This window comes from Thalassophryne amazonica, chromosome 14 (genome assembly GCF_902500255.1).
Source record: "Thalassophryne amazonica chromosome 14, fThaAma1.1, whole genome shotgun sequence".
Classification (NCBI taxonomy): domain Eukaryota; kingdom Metazoa; phylum Chordata; class Actinopteri; order Batrachoidiformes; family Batrachoididae; genus Thalassophryne; species Thalassophryne amazonica.
Genome location: NC_047116.1, coordinates 79314693 through 79329798, shown reverse-complemented (window position 1 = coordinate 79329798; position 15106 = coordinate 79314693). Strand labels below are relative to the sequence as shown.

Sequence of the window (15106 nt, the reverse complement as noted above, 5' to 3'; positions counted from 1 at the left end):
TAAACAGATAACAAAAGCAAATATTTGATAGCTAACATAAAATAATAAAATAAAGAATTAACACTGATATTATGTACTAGTCACTACGAATATCCCGTTTAGGGCCCCTTCACACACAGTACGAATGTGGTTGAAATGCGCATGAAGTGCGCATGAAGCAGGAATCGTATGTAATACGTGTAAAATCATAGCTGCCTCCAACGCCTCGTACACCTTTTGCTACCACTATTTGCGCACACCAGCGGCTGAAAGATAGAGAGTGCGCTGTGCGAGCCCATTGAACCCTCTCACGGCAGGTGTCAACTAAATTCCAGCTGACACACACAAACATCTAACACCGCACACTTGGCACTTAGAAAATGTGTGGCCATTTGCACTATTACCACGCAGCTGATCACTTTCAAGCTGGATGTTAAATTTGTCTAAGTGCTCCCAGGAGTGTGGCTTTTGCAAACAGACACAGTGACACATTGGTGTATGCGCTGAAGTGACAGAGGGTGTGGCCACTGTCAGGAGCAGCTGTGGTGATCACTGGATCTGGGCGTCCCAGCTGGAGAACACATACCGTGTATGGACAGACATGAACTAACAACTGTCCACTGTGTGTCTGCTTGCTGTCCTCATGTGGCCATACATAAAAACATATATTGCTGTTGCAATGGGCTGCAGCGAGCATGCGCACACCATGCACATTGATAGGCTGTCCCAGGTGAAACGGACTGTCAGATCATAACACGCAGCAGGCGATCTGAATGTCACGTCATTCACGTAAGTTCTGTTCCACATGACGTGGTGTCTGTCCTGCGGTGGGCAGTCCTCAAGATATACGTGTCGGGCAGGAAACACGTGGGGCCGGCTGGACATGCTGCCAGCAGATGTGGACATGATAAGAGCGCCCTGCTTCTCATTCATGTCATTTTATGACTGTACATCTGTGACCATGGGTCATCTACAGAGGAACAGATGGATTATACCTGTATTGCCTGCTTGATAAGAGGGATTCAATAAAAATTGGTGTTTTGTGGTTGTATTTTTCTCAAAATCCATCCATGTTCTTCTTGATATCAGGCATTTTCCAACACCTTTTAAGGACAGCGATGGTAGCTCAGTGGTAATGCTGACTGGCAATCAGAGATTTTGGAAATTGCAATTTCGAATCCTGTGGGTGGCATGTACTTTTTTTTTCACAGCAGCTGTGCGATGTGGTTACATATGCTGCAGCTGCTCACACTGTGTTCCTGCATGTACAAAACCACTGTGGCATGTATTTTTTATTTTTCAATACACATCGCACAGCTGCTCACACTGTGTTCCCACGTGCACGAAATCGATGCAGCGGCATCGTTCACGCCTACCCATCAGCTCAATGTTTTCGTGGTTCGATCATACGAGTTGTTCCGCCATTTTTAGTCCTGAATTGTACTTTTTCATACTATGTGTGAATGGGCCCTTAAAGAAGGTCGAGCATGACTGAAGCCTTTAAGACTATGAATACTCCGAAGTTACCATATCCTATCAGCGATTTTGAGAATCGGGATGAAATTTTTTAACAGTTCAAAAAGCTGGATCCCGATTTCAAACGTGCCTTAATCTGCTATTCAGGATTACATTGGAAGGAACGGTGCTCTGTGGAATAGCCCCATTGCATCATTACATTAATATATATATATATATATATATATATATATATATATATATATATATATATATATATATATATATATATATATATATATATATATGATGTGTGCAATATGATAAAGTTACTGGTGTTTTGTGTGGACTTCACTGGGTTCTTCATTACAGGCTCAAAGGTTGCCCAAAGTGTAAAAATCTGCTTCTTTTTGTCTGTGCACTTCAGCTGTGTTGCTCCAGGTTTTTTTTTTGTTGTTGTTTTTTTTTATCTCAGTATTGAGAATGAATGTGCTGAAATATGCAGTGCTGTGCAGCTTTGTTTGAAGTCCAGCTGCTCGGTATTAGTAGTTGATGTCATAAATGCTAACAGGGTCTGTCAGTGGTGTTGTTTTTATTTATTTACGATGCTTTGACATGTAATAAAGTCTGTTTTAGATAGGCAGAGCTTAAAAATGACTTCCAGACAAAGTGTGCTGATAATGTTTTTAGAGCTAAACTTTAATGAATGCTCACTAGCATTAGCTAACCATGAAGTAGTGGAATTCTGTTTTTATTTTCACACACTAGACATACTGGTGCCTTCTGATTACAATATTTCTGTTGGCACATTTAGAATGTTGTTAATGTGTACCAGTAGTAGCTTTCCATGAGCTTCTTTTAATATGAGAAAAGAGAAGTGAACTTTTGAGACACTGCCTCTGAAGGTTTGTCCACCATCATTGGCCTGGATTTGGCCGGGTCTGGGCGCTGAGCCCTTGCTTTTCCCCTTTTTGTGGTTTTCTGTCTGCTTCAGTTTGGATTTATCAGTGATTATTTTCATCATGAGTTATTCTGTTATGTTTTTCTTATCACTTTGTTACTTTCCATACTTTAGCCATTGTCCAGTTCTGTTCTAGTTTTGTTCTGCCGGTCTGTGTTTTCATTGTTTCTCTTCTAGCTTTCATCTGTTTTCTGTTATACTTTTATATCGGGTTTTGATTTCTGTTTATTAATCTGTTCCTGTTTTATTCTGCTTTTGTATTGATTTCCTGACCAGTTCTAGTTGCTTCTGTGTGTTATGTGTCGGACGCAGCTCGAAGAACCGACCATCGTTTGAAGGACCCAGTATGAAATAAGCAGAGCACGGTACAAAGGATAACTGAATTTAATACATAACAGTGATACAAAACAACAAAAGAGTGTGCGGTCTGGCGTGGTGGTGATACGGTGCGCTCCCAGCAGCGCTAACGGTCCGGAGCCAGAAGCCGTTCGGACCCAAGGACCCCGCCGACACCCCCCAGGTGGCCGCAACAAACCGAGTCTGTGAAAGAAGGAACCATTATGTGAGTCCACACTCTACACACAGAGAGACCACTCAAAGGTGTACATAAACAGCAAACACTTCCTGGCTTAATTACTAATCAGCTTCCCAACCTGCAGGCATGGAACATCCAGTTCACAAAACTCCACTGCACTGGAAGCCGATACATGACTAACGTACAGCTCAATATAATAAGGTGTGAGGGACACCACATTTACTGACTGTATAAACGTTAGTCACAAAATCTAACGTACCTCAGGAAGTGTGCTGACGAGCGTGAGACCTCACCCCCTCCTCTTTCACAGACCGTGCATCAAACCCTGGACGTTCTCTGCATCCACTGATGATGAGATGGCTCCCGAGACGACGATCTCACCCGTCTGGTCACAAGGTCGAGTCTCTGGCAAATACACACTGTATACTCCAGTCTTAAATGCCACCATGTTCCAATCCATATAGATGCACCACAGCTGTGAGTCCTGACGAGCCGCAGGTGATCAGGGTGAGGTCCTGATAACCTCAGCAACACAGCCACTCAGTCCCAAATGCAAGCCACCTGGAAGGAAAAACAAAAGACAGAAACAAAAAGGCAGCCAGGCCCCCCAGCCATACAACACTGTGCTCATGTTTGATTTTGGTTCCTGGTGTTGTATGATATTCTGACCATGATTTACAATTTAACTCTGCTCTGTTTCTGCCATTTGTTTCCACTTCGCACCTCCCATCATGTCTTCATTCCTTGTCTCACGCCCAGTTACTTATTTTCACTCCACGACCTGCACCTGTCCCATGTCTTTTTTCCCACCTTGTTTATTTTTGCTTTGTGTTTTCATTCACTCCCACTCTTGCTCCAGCTCACGTGTCTGTCTGTTACTTCACTCCACTCTGTGCTTTCCTTCCTTCACTATCTTGTACTCTGCACAGCCTTTGGCTCCCCTGGTCACGCCCCCTTCCAGAGACTTCCACGCACCTGCTTCACATCACCCTAATTTGTTTGCTCCTTATTTAAACCATCACAGTCTCACAGCGCACTGCCAGTTTGTTGTCTCGTACACATTCCAGCGCCTTTGTCAGTTCAGATTTTTGCTTCACTGTGTATCGTACCTCTGCTCTGTTTTTCTCGACCATGCCTTTTGCCTCGTCCCGGACGTCTGTGTTTGCTTGTGCCTCTGACCCCTGCTCAACTATGACTGCGTTTTTGCCTGATCCTGATTGTACGTCTGCTCTGCGGCTTGATCACATGTGTACCAAACCAGAGCCTGAAATAAAGACCATGTTTTCTCCTACACCTAAGCCTAGTCCAGGAGTTTGCATTGTGGGTCCAGCCACCATGGTAGATGGGCCTCCGCCCAGTCTGACAATCATGCTAGTGGACATGTCTGGAATGGTCACCTCAAGCATATTCCCTGTTGTGAAAAGTGTATTCCCTTTGAATAAAAACAGGATTACAGTTACATGATTAACAGTTAATGATTACAGCACAGCATAATGCTGGTATTTCTTAGTAATAAGAATAAAAACTAGAGCACTGTACTCATAGAGCGCAAACCTCCACCAATGCTAATTTCCAATTTGAATAAATTTTCAAGGTCAAAAGTCCTGTTAGAAGTGGCTGGCTTTTCATAAGCTAAATTAGATTTGATCAATTGTCAGGAGCATGTATTTAGTTCATGCACTTGAATTGAAGGTTTTTTTGTCGTGTTGTCAGGTTTTTTTTTTCAAACAAAATATGCCAAGTTATGGAGAAATAAACGCTTTTGTCCATCAGCAAATATGTCAGTATTGTCAATATTTTACTCTCTAATATCGACATCCTGTCGGCCCATGAAAAATCCTTATGGGTTAGGGTGTTAGGAAGGTGTCGTAGCACGGACCCACAACAGGGGGCGCAAAAGAACGGACAATGAATAAGCCAAAAAGTAACAATTTAATGTTGTGACAACACACAACTAAACACACAAAATTTGTAAAGTCAATTAACACCAGGTGACGTGTGGGCAGGCTCGAAGATAGAAGACCCCCGATGAGAGAGGAGCCGCGTCCCACACGGCTTCCACCACCAACGGTCTGAAGAACACCGGAGCCGCCAAGTCCCGAGTCCCCAGGTGGCCTCTGTCTTCGGCTGTCGACCCTGGTACTGCTGGCAGAAAGCAAAGACAAGATGAATGAGTGTGAATCCGCACACTCAGTAATCCACAGTCTGCACTCAGTTAGGAGGGAGCACCTCCACCTCCAATCACACACTCGTGCAGCTCCTGTTTAAACCACTTATCTGGTTTGGGGTGTGAGGCGAAGCCGTCGCTGATCACACCAAACGCCAATCCCACAGATAAGGCAGAACACCACAGGATGACGGCTGCAAAAGAAGTTCAGATTATCACTCAACGGTTTGAGTCAGCAGAGAAATTACCTCTTCGGTAGTTGATTTCTCGGCGAGGAGGTGGAGTTGCAGTCCGGCCTTTATGGTGATGGTGATGATGAGGAATGAGTGACAGCTGGAGCTGAGGATGAGTGACAGCTGTCACTTCTTCTGGGTCTGGCGCCCTCTCGTGCTTGGAGCCCGCACTCCAAGCAGGGCGCCCTCTGGTGGTGGTGGGCCAGCAGTACCTCCTCTTCAGCGGCCCACATAACAGGACCCCCCCCTCAACGGGCGCCTCCTGGCGTCCGACCAGGCTTGTCCGGGTGTCTCTTGTAAAACTCGGCCAGGAGGGCCGGGTCCAGGATGAAGCTCCTCTTCACCCAGGAGCGTTCTTCAGGTCCGTACCCCTCCCAGTCCACCAGATATTGGAACCCCCGGCCCTTACGACGGACGTCCAGGAGCCTGCGGACTGTCCAAGCAGGCTCCCCGTCAATGAGCCGGGCAGGAGGCGGCATAGGTCCCGGAGCACAGAGGGGCGAGGTGTGGTGTGGTTTGAGGCGGGACACGTGGAACACAGGGTGGATCCACAGTGAAGCTGGGAGTTGGAGCTTCACTGCGGCCGGGTTGATGATTTTGAGGATCTTGAAGGGTCCTATGAATCGGTCCTTTAATTTTGGGGAGTCCACACAGAGAGGGATGTCCTTCGTCGAGAGCCACACCTCCTACCCGGGCTGGTATGTGGGGGCCGGAGAACGCCGGCGGTCCGCATGGGTCTTGGCCCTCGTCCGGGACTTTAACAGGGCAGAGCGGGCGGTCCGCCACACCCGGCGGCACCTCCTGAGGTGGGCCTGGACCGAGGGCACACCGACCTCTCCCTCCACCAGCGGGAACAATGGGGGCTGGTACCCCAAACATCCCTCAAAAGGGGAGAGGCCGGTAGCAGACGAAACTTGGCTGTTATGGGCATACTCAATCCAGGCCAGATGGTGACTCCAGGCCGCCGGGTGCGCGGAGGTGACGCAGCAAAGGGCCTGTTCCAACTCCTGGTTAGCCCGCTCTGCCTGGCCGTTTGTCTGGGGGTGGTACCCGGACGAGAGACTCACGGTGGCTCCCAGCTCCTTACAGAAACTCTTCCACACCTGCAAAGAGAATTGGGGACCACGATCTGATACAATGTCTCCCATGCAGCCGCATGACGTGGTGGACCAGGAGGTCTGCCGTCTCCTGGGCCGTCGGGAGCTTCGGGAGGGCCACGAAGTGGGCCGCCTTGGAGAACTGGTCCACTGTCGTGAGAATGATGGTGTTGCCCTGGGATGGCGGGAGGCCCGTGATGAAGTCCAGGCCGATGTGAGACCAGGGGCGGTGAGGCACCGGCAGGGGTTGGAGGAGTCCCGAGGTCCTCCGATGGTCTGCCTTGCCCCTGGCACAGATGGTACAAGCCTGGACGTAGTCCCGAACATCGGTTTCCAGGGACGCCCACCAGAAGCGCTGCTGGACCACTCCCACGGTCCTACGCACTCCCGGATGACAGGAGAGCTTGGATCCGTGACAGAAGTCCAATACGGCAGCTCTGGCCTCTGGTGGGACGTACAGTCTGTTCTTGGGGCCGGTCCCCGGGTCCGGGCTCCTTGCCAGGGCCTCCCGGACGGTCTTCTCCATGTCCCAGGTAAGGGAGGCCACGACAGTGGACTCGGGGATGATGGTCTTGGTGGGGTTCGACAGCCCGCCTTGGCTTCCTCTTCGTGCACCCGGGACAACGCATCCAATTTTTGGTTCTTGGTCCCAGGGCGGTACGTGATCTGGAAGTCAAAGCGCCCGAAGAACAGAGACCAGCGGGCTTGCCTGGGGTTCAGCCGCTTGGCGGTCCGGATGTACTCCAGGTTCCGATGGTCCGTGAAAACCGTGAAAGGCAACGACGCCCCCTCCAGTAGGTGTCTCCACTCTTCAAGAACCTCCTTCACCGCGAGGAGCTCCCGATTGCCGACGTCATAGTTCCGTTCAGCTGGGGTCAACCTGCGGGAAAAATAGGCACAAGGATGGAGAACCTTATCAGCCTCCATGCTCTGGGACAGCAGGGCTCCTATCCCTGAGTCAGAGGCGTCCACTTCCACTATGTACTGGCGATCAGGATCAGGCTGCACCAGAACTGGTGCAGTCGAGAACCGGCGTTTCAACTCCTTGAACGCGGCTTCGCACCAATCCGACCAGGTGAAGGGGACCTTGGTGGAGGTCAGGGCAGTCAGGGGGCTAACTACCTGACTGTAGCCTTTAATGAACCTCCTGTAGAAATTTGCAAGGCTGAGGAACTGCTGCAGTTTCCTGCGGCTTGTTGGTTGGGGCCAATCTCTCACCGCCGCAACCTTGGCCGGATCAGGGGCGACGGAGTTGGAGGAGATGATGAACCCCAAGAAGGACAAAGAAGTGCGGTGGAACTCGCATTTCTCGCCCTTCACAAACAGCCGGTTCTCCAACAACCGCTGTAGGACCTGACATACATGCTGGACATGGGTCTCAGGGTCCGGGGAAAAGATGAGTATATCGTCCAGATATACGAAGACGAACTGATGCAGGAAGTCCCGCAAGACATCATTTACCAAAGCTTGGAACGTCGCGGGGGCGTTAGTGAGGCCGAACGGCATGACCAGGTAGTCAAAGTGACCTAACGGGGTGTTTAATGCCGTCTTCCATTCGTCTCCCTTCCGGATCCGAACCAGGTGGTACGCGTTTCTAAGATCCAATTTAGTGAAAATTTGGGCTCCATGCAGGGGCGTGAACACTGAATCCAACAGAGGTAACGGGTATCGGTTGCGAACCGTGATCTGGTTCAGCCCTCTGTAATCAATGCATGGATGGAGTCCACCTTCCTTTTTGCCCACAAAAAAGAAACCAGCACCCATCGGGGAGGTGGAGTTCCGGATCAGCCCGGCAGCTAAAGAGTCCCGGATGTAGGTCTCCATTGATTCGCGTTCCGGACGTGAGAGGTTGTACAACCTACTGGACGGGTACTCAGCGCCCGGGACCAAATTGATGGCACAATCGTACGGTCGGTGCGGGGAAAGAGTGAGCGCCAGATCTTTGCTGAAGACGTCAGCAAGATCGTGGTACTCCTTTGGCACCGCCGATAGATTGGGGGGGACTTTAACCTCCTCATTAGCCGTCGTGCCGGGAGGAACCGAGGATCCTAAACACTCCCGGTGGCAGGCTTCGCTCCACTGCGTCACAACCCCGGACGGCCAATCTATCCGGGGATTGTGCTTCACCATCCATGGAAATCCCAAAATCACTCGGGAGGTAGAAGGTGTTACATGGAACACTATCTCCTCCCTGTGATTTCCAGACACAACCAAGGTTACTAGCTGTGTCTGATGTGTGATTAATGGAAGCAGGGTGCCATCTAGTGCTCGCACCTGCAATGGTGCCGGCAGAGCCACCAGGGGGAGCCCTACTTCCTTTGCCCATCTGCTATCCAGCAGATTCCCTTCCGACCCCGTGTCTACCAGTGCTGGGGCGTGAAGGGTTAGATCCCCACAAAGGATCGTCACTGGGATTCGTGCAGATTTGCGGGATTTCCCCGCGTGTGTGTTATGGCCCACCCTTAGCCCAGTTTCTAAGGACGGGCGTTGTAGTTTGACCGTTTTGGGGCAGTCCTTCTGCATATGCTCACAAGAGCCGCAGACAAAACACTCCCCGCGGGCCAGCCTCCTTTGTCTGATGTTTTTTTTTACTTTGGCCCTGCTCGTGTCCATAGCCTCCTCAGCAGGGGGAGCTGTAGCCACACGGAGCTCTCTGGCAGTGAAGCGTGGGGACGACGTCACCTTTTCGAAACCGGAAGGGGAAGGGACGGCTCGTGCCCGGTCACGCCCCCCGGCCTGCTCCCGACGACGCTCATTTAAACGGTTGTCTAAGCGTATAACCAAATCGACAAGCCCGTTAAAATCCCGCGGTTCCTCCTTAACCAGCAGGTGCTCATTCAGGACCGGAGACAGTCCATTTACAAAGGCGGCGCGGAGCGCAACGTTATTCCAGCCGGACCTCGCTGCCGCGATGCGGAAGTCGACTGCATACTCGGCTGCGCTGCGACGCCCCTGTCTCATTGACAGCAGCACGCTCGAAGCGGTCTCGCCTCTGTTGGGATGGTCAAACACTTGTTTGAACTCCCGTACAAACCCAGCATAAGACATTAGGAGCTGTGAATTCTGCTCCCAAAGCGCCGTAGCCCAGGCGCGTGCCTCTCCTCGAAGCAGATTAATAACATAAGCCACCCGGCTGGCGTCTGACTCGTACATGACAGGACGCTGTGAAAAGACGAGTGAACACTGCATGAGGAAGACTGCGCACGTCTCAACACAGCCCCCGTACGGTTCCGGAGGGCTTATGTATGCTTCAGGGGACGGTGGGGGGAGTCGTTGAATGACCAGTGGAACGTCTGTTACGGGCCCAGGACCAGCAAGAGGAGTGGCTGCAGCAGCGCCCTGATCGCGCGCTTCCACCCTGGCGGTGAGAGCCTCCACCCTCCGGTTAAGGAGAACATTCTGCTCGGTCACTAAATCCAGCCGAGCCGTGAAGGCGGTTAAGATCTGCTGCAGCTCACTCAACACGCCTCCCGCTGACGCCTGCACTCCTGGCTCTTCCATTGGCCGTTCAAGCTTGGGTTGACGCCCCTCGGAATCCATGACGAATGGCCGAGAAATCCTGTTGGGAAGGTGTCGTAGCACAGACCCACAACAGGGGGGCGCAAAAGAACGGACAATGAATAAGCCAAAAAGTAACAATTTAATGTTGTGACAACACACAACTAAGTCAATTAACACCAGGTGACGTGTGGGCAGGCTCGAAGATAGAAGACCCCCGACGAGAGAGGAGCCGCGTCCCACACGGCTTCCACCACCAACGGTCTGAAGAACACCGGAGCCGCCAAGTCCCGAGTCCCCAGGTGGCCTCTGTCTTTGGCTGTCGACCCTGGTACTGCTGGCAGAAAGCAAAGACAAGATGAATGAGTGTGAATCCGCACACTCAGTAATCCACAGTCTGCACTCAGTTAGGAGGGAGCACCTCCACCTCCAATCACACACTCGTGCAGCTCCTGTTTAAACCACTTATCTGGTTTGGGGGGTGAGGCGAAGCCGTCGCTGATCACACCAAACGCCAATCCCACAGATAAGGCAGAACACCACAGGATGACGGCTGCAAAAGAAGTTCAGATTATCACTCAACGGTTTGAGTCAGCAGAGAAATTACCTCTTCGGTAGTTGATTTCTCGGCGAGGAGGTGGAGTTGCAGTCCGGCCTTTATGGTGATGGTGATGATGAGGAATGAGTGACAGCTGGAGCTGAGGATGAGTGACAGCTGTGACTTCTTCTGGGTCTGGCGCCCTCTCGTGCTTGGAGCCCGCACTCCAAGCAGGGCGCCCTCTGGTGGTGGTGGGCCAGCAGTACCTCCTCTTCAGCGGCCCACATAACACAGGGTCTAAAAATGACAAGTGCATTGGTTGTACACTAGGATTGCTCATGTTGTATTGTGCACTAGTTTGCGTTCGGTGGAAGAGAGGCCACGTGTTTTGTTTTGTTTTTTTGTTTTTTTAGATATTCTTCAAATACACACAAAGCAAACAAACCCCATTTGCCCCATTATCTGGATCTATTTCAAAATCTAATGGGTTCTTCCTTTGATCGTGTCCCACAACTCAACAAACATTCACAAAAAACTGCTGTGATTAATCCTATTATCAATAGAGGGGGCCAAAATATTACCTCACTGGGGGAATAAAGAGACCTGAGAGTGTTTTGCTTTGAGACAGACAATTTTCTGTACAACAATATGAGAAGTGTACACTGTCATGAGCTGGTATATTATGGCTCCTTATGAGCAACTGGGTGGCATATGAAAAGAGTTCATCCTGGAGATGCAGGGGGCGGGGGGTAGTGGGGGGGTGCGTGTTCTGGAGATGTCAGAGAATGGGTGATGAAAAAATCTTATAATGAGGTCGAAAGACCTTGTTCTTACCTCCAGAGTGTAAATTTCATGAATTACTAAAACAGGCTGGCACAGCAGTGGATGATATGGTATATCAGAGGTCTGGGATAAAGGCGAGAGGATGGAAGCACCTTTGAAATGTTAACAAGATGTCATATGATATTGTAGCGTTAGCAGTATTTCTCCTTAATGATGGGCTTGGTGGCCTGCCACGAGGGGAGCCATGAGCATTAATTGTTTAGGGATGTGGGGTTAGAAACTAGGACGTATCAGCGTGCCCTCTCTGGCACATCCACAAAGAGGCCAGAAGTGTTTCAAACCAGAAAAAGAAGAAAACATTGCATTTGCCATAGTATAAATTATTCAGTCATTTACAGAATCATGACCATTGTGTGTCACGCAGGCTATGGCCACTTTCTTTAAAACCTCACAGCAGTGAAAAAAGTGGTCTGAGTCTCCCGTAGGGTATTTGTGCCTGTGAGGTAACGTGGAGATTGTGCATGTTACAGGAGTCATAATTAAAAGATGAGGGCTCATATTTTCATTAGCGATGTGTGATGAAAACTCATCGTAACAAGGTTGGAAGACCTCGTCGAGGCCTCTGAGGTGCCTCTGTTATAAATTACTAACGCCTACTGTTGGAGCCGGCGGGTGGACACTGAAACCCTTTGGGGAACCGCACTGGCATCATCTGAGAGGCCGCAGCAGGAACGTATCGTTCGAGTTATTTTACTGTTTAATTAAGGGCCTGGTGGCCTGCCATCACAAAGCGATAGGCCTCACTTTTTCACGCAAGGGAAGAGCAAAACTAGGACATTAGTACATCATTAGATAGTCTTATCGCTCTACTTTTTTTATTTGATTACTTCTTCTCTTTTATTTGAATTGGTTCTTCAATTAGTATGCATGTGAAAACAGGAATATGAGGGAAAATATGAATAAATCAGCAATGGAAAGATTTTTTGTAAAGAGTCACAAAGTGGCTGACTTCTATACTCTTTTTTTTTTCTTCTTCTTCCCTAGCCTTCTTGAATAGCTTGAATGTTTGTAGCAAAGTCCTACAATGAATGCAATTTTTAAAGGTTGGAATTCAAAGTATGTCATACAGTAGCATAACCACAGTGCAACAAAAGACCTGAATCTCATAATTTCTTTTAAGACAGCTCCCTTTGGTTTGCTTGTGTTTTATGAAAACATGCTCTGTTGATTGTATCTGCACCAGCATACATCACAAGACAAACTAGGGGGGAAAAAAAGATGTCTTTCACAGTTTTCTGATGAGTCATAGCTCTTCTGTATTCTTTTTTGTTAGGATCCTAAACCGAACTTCGTCAAAACTGGGGCACTATTATTGACTTTACCTCCAAAACTGGGATGGCTGGCATGTACCCGTACTTAAATTTTGTTGGCCTCAATCACTCTTTCCATAACTGTCATATTATCATGCTAGTGCTACCTTTAACAAAACATGGCTGCATTTTTGGGAATAGTGTCTGCAGTTTCTTGTGGATACCCACAGATTTATATTATACAACGGCAGAACAATCAATCTGTCTCTTTTTTCATTGTTTTTTTCATTACTACATAAACTTTGGAAAGCAGACTCAGGTGAGAGGTTTTATGGTGAGCTAATCTGTGCTAACTGATGATAACAAAGCTCATTGGGGTGAACCAGTTTTGTGTTTTTCCATCAGTGTTTACAGTTTTGTTTAATAGTTGTTACCATGTTGTTTTCGTCATGTGTTCAGTGTATGCATGTTGTGAACCTGCTCATTTAAGGTGCATTAGAATATTGCACTTTAGACTAGGATTTTGGTAGTCTTTGGTGCAGTTGCTTTCTGCTGTCACTCAGTAGCAATACCCCAACACGGTTCCAGACAACACCTGATTTTTAGACCATCACATGCACATATTAGCACAATGCTACTCGATATTTGCATGATGTTGACCCTGGTTGTGAAAACCACAAATTGGTTGTCTCAGTACTAAAAATTATTAACTATTAAAATAGTTCAAAACAAATATTGCACATGTCCCCCTTGTTCCTAGTGAGCCTAGTCAGGAGGCTTGGGGTACTACGTTTATGCCATGTGGAATATTTGTATGGGCATGATCAAGCCTTGGTGTTGAGGACCCTAGTACCTGGAGAAGTCCAAGGGGATCCCCATGTTTTACCTAGTTGTGGCAGAAAGATGGTCAGTTTTGAGAGCTGAGGCTGGACGGTTCTTCTGCATGGGTGGTTACCATCCAAAGCCCAAGGCGGTTCCATGATGCAATGGATGTGGTAACACCTAGCACCAGCACATACTCCCACACTTGTTTTGAAGTGAGATATAAGAAGCCATAGTGGTGGTGTTTTTAACATTTTAATGGCATGACTCATGGCAGTACTGCACTCTTGCATTAATCAGCCTGTTTTTACCCTTTTTGTCTTGCTTTTGAAGCACTCTGGCACAATTAAGAAACAACGGAAGCGTGTCTGCCCTTTACCGCAGAGTGGATGTAAGGGTCCTGGTACATTGGTGTACTCCAGTCTGCTTTCTCAGAGCCTTGTTAATGGTTTTAAATGGGTACCCACATTCTATGTGACAGCCTGCATCTGTCTCACAGTCCGGGTGTGCTTGCACACGCTCAGCCCCTGCAACCTGACTCCCAGACCCCAGGATTTACGAGTCTGTGTCGGTTTGTGCTTTGCCATGTCAGAGTAACATGTGTTCAGATTAGGTGCCCGTTTCCAAGGCTGTAAAACATCTCACCGTTTCAAAGGAATACCTGTGAGGGATGCCCCCCCCCCCCCAAACACACACACACCTCTGAACACGCCAACTCTTGCCCCTCCTTCCTTCACACCACAGGATCAGTGTGTAGATGCTCTATTGAATAATCTACAGTGCTTCATTTCCCAGCCTGCCTCCAGCCTCGGCAGAAGAAGAGAAGACGTGCCAGCACCTTGTTTTACGGCCTTGTTATATTCTGAGAAAGTTTGCCAAAGAGAATTTTTCCGTCATCGCTCACTTTGGGGTTGACCGTACTAGGCCAGCTGCACAGAAGATGCTAGGAGCAATCAGATTATTTCTACCTGACCAGAGTGTTATATTCATCTTTCTTGGAGTTTGGCTCGATCTTGCAAGCTTTGGACACAGATTAATGGTCCTCAGTATATATAAATATATGTGTATATATATATATATATATATATATATATATATATATATATATATATATATATATATATATATATATATAAAAAAATGCCTTGAGATAATAATCCACATTTGATATATGTTCAAGGCAGAATAAAGAACAGAACGCCGAACAGCAGCAGTGGCATTAAATCGCCCTACGTCAATTATTTTTTCCGTGAAAGTGCATCCGCATTGCCAGGCTGACTCAGAGTGGACCTGAACTTAGATGGATGAAGAAGAGCGGCTGCGTGTAATTAGTCTCGCTGTGAGTACAGAGCGGCTTTGCGATAAGGAGCTTGTGTGTTAATCACGGCCATCATGGGTGAGACTCGGCGGAGCTTGAGTAACGGCCGAGATACTAAGGGGTGCAGACGAGGTCTCCGCCGGGGTCTCCGTACTGGCCGCGGGGCCTTTCTGTGGATGGGGGCTTTGTGGGTGGGGTCGCGGCCCTCCTGGCAGAGAAAAATTACAGAGAAAAATGGACTCCCCCCTCCTCTCTCGCAGTCCTCCTCCAAAGGGACAGCCACTAATCTTCCTGAGAAAGAGATTTCTGCCTTTCTTTCTGTGTGCCTAAATGAGGCTCTTACGCCACTGTGGTTCCTCAGCGGTTGGGGGATGTAATGGGTCCGGGTTATGCAGGGCTGACCACATTCA

The 15106-nt window shown here is 48.6% G+C and overlaps 1 protein-coding gene across 1 annotated transcript in view; it reads left to right on the top strand.

Moving 5' to 3' along the window:
* Window positions 1-15106, top strand: part of gli2a (GLI family zinc finger 2a) — a 299357-nt gene that overhangs the window by 46011 nt on the left and 238240 nt on the right. The window lies entirely within an intron of this gene.